This window comes from Rhamphochromis longiceps, linkage group LG22, assembly GCF_057381845.1.
Source record: "Rhamphochromis longiceps isolate RC_006_pf linkage group LG22, R_longiceps_female_GT1.1, whole genome shotgun sequence".
Lineage (NCBI taxonomy): Eukaryota > Metazoa > Chordata > Actinopteri > Cichliformes > Cichlidae > Rhamphochromis > Rhamphochromis longiceps.
The window spans coordinates 35487584-35499224 of record NC_140577.1 but is presented as its reverse complement, the minus strand read 5'-3'; the positions used below and the strand labels follow the sequence as shown (position 1 = coordinate 35499224).

Genomic DNA, 11641 nt, shown 5'->3' with positions numbered 1-11641 from the left:
AGCAGCCTGCTCAAATAAATGAATTTTGTAAAGACAAAACATTTAAGAATGTAAAAATATGGCAATGAAAACATTCAATGGGTTACAGAGAAAGTGATTTTAATATATGGTTCATCTGTCTCCTGTAGTGCCTGGTCATCAACATTTTATACTGAAAGGTGAGACCGGTAGTGGGACCGCCTGTGTCACCCTGTAGCTTCACACAGCAGCCCCTCCCTTTACCCCATTCATTCCTGTGCAGTGTTTTATACTGAAAGGTATAAGATGCTAATTCACACAGCGATTTGTACACGCGTGAGCGGGCAGCAGAGCAGAGACTGCGCTCTCAGCCTGTAATCAGCTTCATGCGATCCGGACTTTCCGCTCCAGCAGTTTCTACAGCCGATGACTGACTGCAGGTGAGCAGACTTGTGTCGCCTGTTGCTCCTGTGTCCGTCTCCGCTGTGTTACGTGCGGACTACCCGTCCTCAGTCAAGGCCGCTGCTTTCATCAATGTTTGCATGGAAAAGAAATGTTTCTTTTTTTAATGTATGATTACTGTGTGATGTTATATAAAACCGCCTGTGTGCTTGTAGTCTTATCTTACAATTCGATTATGAAAGCTTTGAATTGGTGTAGGCAGTTCAGGTAGGGTGATGCGTGATATTTTCACAAGGAACGTCGTGCCAGACGCCATTAAAAAAATAGACTTTAATGTTTATTCTTGTAATTATCTGGGCAGCTTTGCGCATTAAAGTTCATTCGCACGCCATTCAAGAGTAGCGACACCACACATTCATTCGGCTTTCGAGAAAATAGCGAGAAGCTATTTATTTTTTTGCATAATTTCAACTTTATTCCGGCTAAACCCGCAATTTGCTGCGATCTTTTCTGGGTACACGCACCTCGGATGGCGGTAGCTGTCGTCTATCAGTATTAAAGTTCAAATAATTAGTAAATAACCGCTGCTGAGTCTGGTGTGCGTCGACTTATGCTAATATCTCGCTGATGGATCTATTGCACGGTTATTCGTTTGCAAAAACCAGGCAGCGTAAAGTTGGGTAAAGATGGGTTTGGAATATTCAGTTAAATCAAACGGGAGAAACGACAAGCTGAGAGCTTTCAATGTATGCAGCAGTTCAAGCGTTTTTACGCGCATGGCAACAGCTGGATCTTACTGGGATTGTGTATCTCAGACTGCAGGTATATATATATATATATATATATATATATATATATATATATATATATATATGTATATATGTGTGTGTGTGTGTGTGTGTGTATATGTATGTATATAATATATGTGTATATGTGTATATATATGTGTATATGTGTGTGTGTGTGTGTGTGTGTGTGTGTGTGTGTGTGTGTGTGTGTAATACTCATATCTGGGTAGTCCCCTAATCATTAGTAGAGACACAATCTCATATCATAATGTCAGCTGCAAGCTTTAGACATGTGACATGAGTAACTTTAAAGTAGTCACTTTTGCATTGCCCCTGTGGGGTGTGCCCCCTCTGTGGGGTGCACTGGGTTGTTTATCACGTGGGTTGTTAATGAATCATTACAGTGCAGTGAGGAATTTTGTTGATATTAAACATCTGAGATGTTCGTTTAGCTTTGGTCAATATATGGAAATGTTAGTGCGGTGAAGGATGACCCAAAATACGTACACAGAGAGGCAGGTGGAGTTGAACAGGGGAACCCTTTATTGGGCTGTATGACAGAGACAGTATGGCAATAACATCTCACTCTGACAACAGAAGGATATTACTTTAAAGGAAACGCCTGGCAACAAAATGAGACACAGATGAACAGAATGTAACTGATGAGACAGGTGTAAGCAAACCTAACACAGCTGAACCAAATGAAAATCCGAAAATTGAGAGTAAGACCCACAGGCTTGACAAAAACCTCTACGCTAGACAGAGACTAGAGGAAAGAAACACAGAGACAGGGAGAAAGCTGACACAAAATTTAATTCAGACCTGAGAACTAGAAGCAAAGTTAGTTATACTGAAGGACTAGAAATTAATTTGCTTCGCAAACCCAAGATCAAACAGGAACCTACAAAAACTCAGAACCAACAGTCAACGCCCATTAAGGTCCATGGGCTGTTGAGGGGAGGAGGTAATTTATGATGTTCATGTGTCAGAATAATTTTCCATATTGTTGTTTTAGTATTAAAAGCTCAGCCAGTCTTAGTAATTAAAAACAACTTTAGAAAACTGAAGGTAATAGTTTTGATTTGAATCAGTTTTTCATTAGCAAGCTAAAGCCATGTGATGGCTAGGTTAGGTTTTCTCTAGGTCATCTGGGGATCTCTGGATGTTTCTGAACAATAAAAAAGGAAGAAACTGAGATTCTGGGTCAGATTCTCTGTGTTGCTAGATCAACACTAGCAACCTGTAAATGTAAAGAAGGTTTCTTCACCTGCACGATCGAGTAAGCATCGAGATGAAGAGCAGTTCAGAGTCAACTTTGATATTAATGCAATTTATTAATTCATTTTTGTTCTCACGTGTTTTCCTTGACTTGCTCACTATTGTTATATCTGTTGGAAAATCTTGCACAAAAAGACTTGTGTTTTAGAATATATACTTAGAATATATATATTTAGAATATATGTCTGGGCTTTTTAATCGTATCAATGATAAATCAGTTCAAATTACTGTCACTGAGTTAAATATGTCCTTTATAAGGGCTACGTTAAAAAGCACTGCAGGTTCCTTTATTTCACTGCTCATACATAGAATAATTCACCATAATCATCATTGGTTCAAATTCATGGTTTAAATACAACAGTTTAGTTTAGAGCTGGTGCCTAAACTAATATCTGTATCTGAACTAAAGAAGTTATACATGAAGATGTGAAAAAAGTAACAATTTTTACTGAAATCCAGCTGACAACTACAGGGACATATAGGGTAGTCCCAAACTGTCACAGGGTAGTTGATGGTTGATTACTTTTTTGTTACAGTTAATTGCAAAAATGAATATGATACCAATATTTAATCAGCACCTGAAGCTTCAATTGAATGAATTAGTGGTTATTAAAAGATGTTTCAATGACAAGCGTTTCATGCAAGAGTAAAAAGTAGGGGTGCAACGATACACAAAATTCACGGTTCGGTTCGATACTTTGGTGTCACGGTTCGATATTTTTTCGATACAAAAAAAATGTTAATGCCTTTTTAATTTTTCATTTATTAAAATTATAAATATATATTTTAACTCAAAAGTACAGTTTTTAAATTTAATGTTGCTGAAACAAAAAAGTAATAAAAAAAAAAACTATCTGATGGAGGAATCACTCATCTTTGGAAAAGATAGTTTATTACAGAGAAATGGCTCTTTCAAAATAAAAGCTATACTATACGCTTCTTCTGGGCTATATTCTCAGCAGCACATTAAACATATCAGGTCCCCATAAGGAGAATCCTGTGCTAACGGCTGTCTAAATGACTCGGGTAAAGTTTGTAGCATGCATGCTTGTTGTTTTTGTCTTTGCACTAGGATGATGTCGGAGTAAATGTGCAGTCATATTCGTTGTGTTCCCACTAGTGCTGTCAGCGTTAATCTGAAATGACGTTAACACCACAACACGGCAAATCTCCGTTAACGAGCTACCGCGGAACGCCCCGTGCGTGGGGCTGGACGGCCAACACGTTAACGCACTAGTTCCCACCCATGTAATTGAGCATTGCGTGGCACATCCAACATACTGTTTTACTTTAGTCCATGACTCGCTTACCTTCAGGGTCATACGTCACATGAAGACCAAAATAGTTCCAAACGCCAGATCTGAATGAGGGTGGGGGAGGCTCAATTTGACATGTTGCAACTAGCTTAGCTTCTGTCTTGCTAGCTTGCGCTGTGCTCAGTGGATCTGTGCTCGACAGTGCAGCCTAGGCGGAGTAGTCGAGTGCAGATCCACTGAGCGCTCAACACAGACAGCATCGTCAGAAGGAAAGTTGATAAAATAAATTAAAAATTTTGCATTGTTTGATACCGAACCGAAAGCACTGTATCGAACGGTTCAATATCGATACGAGTATCGTTGCACCCCTAGTAAAAAGTGTGACAGCAAACCCTAGTCTATCCTAGTTCATAATTACAATAATGTATTTATTGCATTTTGCTGATTAATTTGCACTGGCTAAGAATATTTGGCAAATTTTTAAAAGGTTTTAAGAAAAGACTTCCTTAAATGTAAAAATACATTTGAAAAATCTCAAATACAGTGAAGTCAAATAAAACGAGGTAAACTTGCATAAAATAAAATAATTTGCACACTGTCTTTTTTTGGGTGGAGGTTTGTATTAAAAGTAAGAGGCAAAAAGAGTTCTGATATCTCCAAGCTGAGGCAATGTGTGCTTGGTGTGAAGTCAAACTAGTGAATGAGTGAATTAGTATGTGTAAGTATTCAAAAGAGCAAGTGGAGGCTGCACTGACACAGAACATAGAACAACAGAACAGTTTGTCCTGTGATTTGATGCAGTTTTGTGCTCCTGAAAACAGACATGATGGTGATGTTGTAGATGTTAATAATTAAAGGTAGTAATAATTCAGTGTGAAACCCAACAGCTCCAGGTCTTTAGCTCAGTTTTACTGGCCTATGGACCTTTTTTTTGTTTCACTTTAAATCTGAAAAATGATGTTACATATGCTAGTCAAGGACACCCCACCCCCCCTTTAGATGAACCCCTGCTTGTTGCAGGTATTATGTGATAGAACAGTGAACCAGCTGTCCTCAGGAAGCAGCCTAATTTAAACATGGTATGTCAACAGTTGGTCATTAATAATGTAGTCTTAGTCTTACTGTAGATACTGTGGATGGAGCAGCTCCAAAGTTCTCTTTTCGTCGTGTTGCAGTTTGTTAAACAGATGGTTTGATGAAGGACTCAAAACACCTTTTTTGCCACTAAAGGTTCGAATGGTGATGACAGGAACAGGCGTTTGTTAGGGCAGGGAAATATGGCCAAAAATATTTATCACGATATACATTTGAAAATTTGTGCTAACGATATAAGTGACGATATAATTGACACGAGACAAAATTCTTTACAACTCCACAACCTTATTAGTGCAAAAAAACCCCATCAATGTATTTTCACTTAAACAAGCAGCTGTTTGTTGCATTAAAGTTTTATAAAAATGTAACAGTGCAAATGCAAACTCCTTGCTGACAGTTTAACCAAAAGGCATTTCCAGTGGAAACTGGCCGACACATCCTCAGCATAACCATGTGTAATATCCACAGAACTTAAAAAGAGGTTATACACACACAACACAGTAATATTATGTTGAAGCACAGTACGTATCACTCCGCGAGGCTCCACCTACGATGCCGTAATGCTCCGACAATCCATCAAGCGGTGTGGCTTCGTAGCTTAGCAAAGTCGTACTGAAACATTTGACAGATTTTCGAGCGCCGTGTACATAAAATCGTTTCCAGGTCAGTAAACACAACCAGAGTTCATACATAAGACACACGGGATTATAAGGGGCACTGTCGACTTTCAGAAAAATCAAAGGATTGATTTTAAGTGTGCCGTATTTTCCAAACAATACACGACGGCCCGCTAGCATGCTCTACCAAAAATAGTGCTTTGTTGTGTATCTGACGGGCGAAAGCTAGACCAGTTCCACACCAGTGAACCATTTTTACAAACCAGTTCTGGTTCATCGGTTTCATTCAACAATCCGCTTTCGCCCTTCTTATTTCCGTCGCCGCCATGGTTTTTCTGCCATGTTCGTATGAAAACAAAGGCTCTGCACATGTGCGTTTTACCCATATTCTATCGCCATATTTCATTTTCATTTCTTGGTAACGGCTCCGCTTCTCTGCTCTTCGCGGATGTTGTGTAGACAGACAACATCATCGTCAATGCTCCTGTTGTGTTATCAGTTTTTACAAACTGGGTTTGATGTTTTTAATCATTTTGTAGATGAGGCCTAACGAGCGTAGTACAGGTTTAGACTGCCAAGCTGGCACATGTGGTGATTTAAACCCATTTCGACAGGCTGTGCACACATTTACTCACTGACATTCAAACTCTAAAGTCTGTGATTCTTAAATTTTGCAGATTTCATAGAAATCTCTTCTTTTCTATGTTAAGCCCAACATCAGTTCCATGAGAAAGCAGACTTCCCTGTGTAAAAGCCCCTCACGTATACAGGCACACCGCTCTTCCTCCTCCCTGCTCTGCTTCATCACGTGAATAACCAGCAAGACCAGAAGGCATTGTGCAGACACACACAGACTGCAGTAAGTGGCACACAGAGAAAAGAGCGTGAACTTATTTTTACTGCTTTAATTTAAAAGGTTGCAAACTGTGATGTGTGTAAAGAGTATCTGCTACCGTGGCAACCGATTTTTTCACAGATACAAAACACGTACGTATACGGGAGCCATGACTGACGTGTAAAATCCATCTTCAGCTAATGTTCATTTTAAAAGTGCAGTTGGACTGATTACCTATACACTCTATTCAGACATTCAAATAATATATACAGCTGAAAATTGTTTAATGAATTATTTTATTGGAAATAAAAACATATCTCAAACCTGAAATAAAAATAGATAATTGTAATAACTTTGTGTTAGCTGTGAAAGCAGCACTAGAATAAAATTCAACTTAGTTTCATGTATATAGTGCTAAATTACAGCAAACCCCAACAGTCGGACACCCCCGTGAGCGTTGGCGACAGAAAGAAACCTCTGGTGGAATCAGGCTGAGTAAGGGCCTGCCATCTGTCACGACAGGTTGGGGATGATAAGAGGGCAACGCTGTGGAAGAGAGAGAGGAATAATAACTAATGATTCAATGCAAAGTTGTGTACGAATATATGGAGAGTGAAAAGAGCAGAGTAAAGAAGAAACACTCACTGGCCCATGGAAGCCCACAGAAGGCCGGGTTCAGGGTCACCTTCATCAAACAGAAAGTTCAACTCATAATCTTAAAAGTAGAGAGCAGACAGGCGGCCTGTCTCCTGCATCTGGCACAGAAAACGAACTGCTGTTCAGAGAAGAAGCCAGTTCCAAGAAATCAAGAAATTCATTAGTGACAGTAATCATATTTCTGCTTTTCTACATATTTGGCAAGAAACCTGGTAAATAAATACTAGAATCAGTCCTGGTTTTTAACATAAACATAATCAGCTAATTATCCAGTCTTTTAATAGTCATGAAAATATGTTCAGATCTAGCGTACTGATGATGCATTCACCTCATAAATCACGACTCACTGCTCTCCCAAACATGACCGTGCATAGGCTTCCCTTATATGTTAAAAGTATCTTTATCTCTGATACTGTCCTTGTATTTACTTGCTATCAGATTGATACCAAATTTTGAAGTATCGCACTCCATTAACAGAGAATCAGAGTTCAACCACTGTGGTTGCAAATGTGACCTCATTTCTCGATGGTGCGACTAAAAAGATTCTAAGTGGCACCGGTGTGACCAGCTGTTTGAGTGAAGAAAGTCTCCGTGTGGTCAACAACAGACAAACACACATTATGCCCATATCGTGGTCTAAACCAATCAGAGATAGTCAGGGGTGGGACCTCTGATTGGCCGTGGTCCAGATATTCCTGTCAGCCTACATGTATGTATGTTTGAAAGCGGATAGACAGGTGAGTAGTAGGGGTGGGTTTCAAGAATCGATTTTCCGATTAGAATTGATTTTAGCTTGAATAATGCGACATTGATTCATTAAATCCTGAATCGATTGTCCATCCATCCATCCATCCAGCCATCTTCATCCGCTTTATCCGAGGCCGGGTCGCGGGGGCAGCAGCCTAAGCAAAGAGGCCCAGACCTCCCTCTCCCCAGCCACCTCCTCCAGCTTATCCGGGGGAACACCAAGGCGTTCCCAGGCCAGCCGAGAGATATAATCTCTCCAGCGTGTCCTGGGTCTGCCCCGGGGCCTCCTCTCGGTGGGACATGCCCAGAACACCTCACCCAGGAGGCGCCCAGGGGGCATCCTTGTCAGATGCCCGAACCACCTCAGCTGGCTCCTTTCGATGTGGAGCAGCAGCGGCTCTACTCTGAGCCCCTCCCGGATGGCCGAACCTCTCACCCTATCTCTAAGGGAGAGGCCAGCCACCCTTTGGAGGGAGCTCAATCGATTGTATTAAATGTATTTTGCCAGAAACGCCAGAAGCTCACAAAACTATTTAAACAACCACCAAACAGCCAAAACAGTAAATGAGAGCACCACACAAAGACATGAACACAAAGTGTGGACGTCGGGGCTGAAAGCCGACAGCTCAAACCAGAATGTACTTCAAGAACAGTTTCTCACCTCAAATCTGTGTTTTCTGCATTATTCGTTTGCTTGTCGCGCACCGGTCTGTTGTTGTGTACAGAGCTGACGGCCGCTGTTTGTTTTTCTTTTCCACAAAAATGACCTCCAACAAGAAAGCCTCATTTCTGCTGTTCAATACTGAAGAAATTTAAACTTTTTAAAATGATGCCAAATTGCAAAACGCTTAGCCGTGTCTCTAATCAAACCTCTGTAACACTTACTTCACTTCAGCAGCATTCACATGTTGATTCATGGTTTTGTTCAGTTTCTGTTCTACTGCAGAATATTTTTAAGGTTATCTGCTACAGAAAACCTGGCCAGGAAAATCTGCTTCATGTTTTTCTGTTTTATCCTCAGTTACTTTGACACAAAGGCCTCTGCTGTGATGTTTGCATCTCTGATGAAGTCTCACAAGTGTCAGTACTGATAAATGATCAGAATTATATTTCTGAATGTCTGAGTCAAAATTGAATCGAATCAGGACCTTGTGAACCGGAATCAAATGGATTATAGAAAGATACCCAGCCCTATGAGCAGCCTAGGCCTGACAGAAGTGGATGTAGCTGTGGGTAAAGAGAAAAGATGAAAAGAACGATCGGTAACTTTTGTTAAGTTAAGGCCTGATCCATCTAAAATTCAAAGTCAGTGCTCTGACATGGAGCCATCGACCTCTCTGGTCCAGAGACGGCATCACATAATGAGCCACACACGATCGACTCCGAGCCAGAGCCCAGTGAAAGTAAAACGGGGAAAGTTTATACATTTGGAACAGAGTGGCTTGAGCAGTCTCCCTGGCTAAGATAGAGTAAAGCTGACAACATGATGCACTGCATTTACTGTCGTGAGTGTGGAAAGACCACAGCCGCCAGTACTGCATTTGTGACTTGTGCTGATAAAGCACAGTGTATCCAGAACACATTATATGCTGCGATAAATGCACTGCCCAAGTGTCCCCTCTCCCCACGGCCTTTCAGCAGCAGGCAGCAGCAAACAGGTCGTCAGAGGAGCCGATGTGATGATTAAGTTTAACATTGTCTACAATATTACCAGCGTGCCAAAGCACTTTATGCACAAGCACTTTTTCAGTAACTTATCTTTCTTGTAGAAATGTGCTCCAAATAAAGAACTTTGTGTTGACAAGATTGTTAGTTAATCATTTACAAATCAATGTTGTCTGTATGGACAGCAATTTCCCCCCCAGAAAGTGCACGTGCCTGTGGTGTTAAGCGATGCGGTTGAACAATTTGGGTGCACCTAAGAAAAAGAGTTAGGTACACCAGTGCAACCGTGGCAAAAAGTTAGTCTAGAGCTAGGGCTGCTCGATTATGGCAAAAATGATAATCACGATTATTTTCACTGAAATTGAGATCGCGATTATTTGACGATATTTATTTAACCCTTTAAGACCTACTATAGAACCAAGTCCACCAGAGCTTATATTATTTTTTTACATGCTGTAGTGCCATTTGTGGGAGCATTTCAAGTTGCTATACATCAATACAACTGTTATAGCCCATATTTTAATAATATGTATGCATTAAGTCCATAGTAATTACATAAATTGCAAAAAAGTGCAATAAACTACAAAAAAAATTGAAAATCGCTTTTGTTTTGTTTACATATATTTCTACTTGGAGAAATTTAAGAGGTTTATCCCTCAAAACTTTAAATATAATAAAGTTGCAAAAAATAGTTTACAACAACAGGAAATTTATTTTGAGTGTCTTCATAGTTTTATTTTGGAGATACAGCAATTTTTATATACTGCAGGAAAAACAAAAAACAATCCTATGATGCAAATTTGCAAAGAAAACAGCAGGTGCATCATTTCACTGTGGGAAGTGTTACGAACAGCTGATAGGAACGGCAAAGCGTGTTTCTGGAATATTATGTTTTTGTTCCTGCAAGCGCTTTTTATGCAATTTTTGCAAAGCTATATGTGGAAGGAAACCGTGACCGAGGACAAGCTGATGGCATCAGATGTAAGTACAACTCCTCCGGTTTCATATGCAAAACAAATTATTGCGCTAGCTTACACGGTTCAGGTTCTACAGGGATTTAAAAATAGTTACACAACACGGAGCGTGCTGCTCTGACCGGCTTTAAAGGGTTAACAATGACTTTAAAAAATAATGTAACATAGTGTGCAACACCACTGAAGTTTTTTTTTTTAAACTCTCTTTTCAACCAACGGCAGTCACTCTCCAAATAACTTCTGCTTAGCTTTCCGAGCTTCCCTCGGGTCCTCTTAATCAGCGGTCTCCAACCTTTTTTGCGCCACGGACGGTTTATGCCCGACAATATTTTCACGGACCGGCCTTTAAGGTGTCGCGGATAAATGAGGGAGGGGCTAATAATCGGCTCAGTCATTTTTAATGATCGTTGAAAGCCCAGATCGTAATCGTGATTAAAATTCGATTAATTGAGCAGCCCTATCTAGAGCCCTGCTATATCTTATACACCAATAGGATTGCCTTTCATATATTACTATTTGGGCTCAAATTTTGGGGGGTGTTTGAAGGGGCACAAAGATATCAAAAATAACTCCCCTCAAATTTCTTAAACCAAACGTAACAAGCCTGTTTGTGAAAATGGATTAGAAACTACAGATATTTGGGTAAAAATATGAAAACTTGCTAGAAAGGATCATTGGAGGCCCTCTCCCACCCACCTCTATCGCAGTCAAAGCCCTGGGGGGGCCTGGGGCGATCGTGGCTCAAGAGTTGGGAGTTCGCTTTGTAATCGGAAGGTTGCCGGTTCGAGCCCCGGCTTGGACAGTCTCGGTCGTTGTGTCCTTGGGCAAGACACTTCACCCGTTGCCTACTGGTGGTGGTCAGAGGGCCTGGTGGCGCCAGTGTCCGGCAGCCTCGCCTCTGTCAGTGCGCCCCAGGGTGGCTGTGGCTACAATGTAGCTGCCATCACCAGTGTGTGAATGGGTGGATGACTGGTTGTGTAAAGTGCTTTGGGGTCCTTAGGGACTAGAAAAGCGCTACACAAATACAGGCCATTTAACAAAGACAAATACTGTATAAAGATTCAGATTCAAGATTCATGGTCTTTATCGTCAGTACAACAATATACACAGTATACAGCGTACCGAGAGGCCGTTTCACCCCAAGCCCCCCATGGTGCATTATAGGTATATAAGAAATATATCTCCAAGAGATATCAAACTAGAAATTACAAATAAATAATAACTTGCTAAATTTAGGTAAAATTAAGAGCTTTAAAGGTACTGTATGTACGATACACAAAGACGGGACAGAGACAATACAAAGTGGATTGTGCAGTAGGTGTTGAATACCAGGTTGAGTTATGGTCAGGATATTGTAAAGACAGGATGA

The 11641-nt window shown here is 40.6% G+C and overlaps 1 protein-coding gene across 1 annotated transcript in view; it reads left to right on the top strand.

The window, feature by feature from the left end:
- The first annotated feature begins 248 nt into the window (after nt 1–248).
- The window catches only part of lrrc3b (leucine rich repeat containing 3B), a 31976-nt gene continuing 20583 nt past the window's right edge, over nt 249–11641 (top strand). Inside the window, exon 1 of the mRNA XM_085395848.1 lies at nt 249–398. The gene's annotated coding sequence lies outside the window, so the exon portion shown is untranslated. The remainder of the gene's footprint in view (nt 399–11641) is intronic.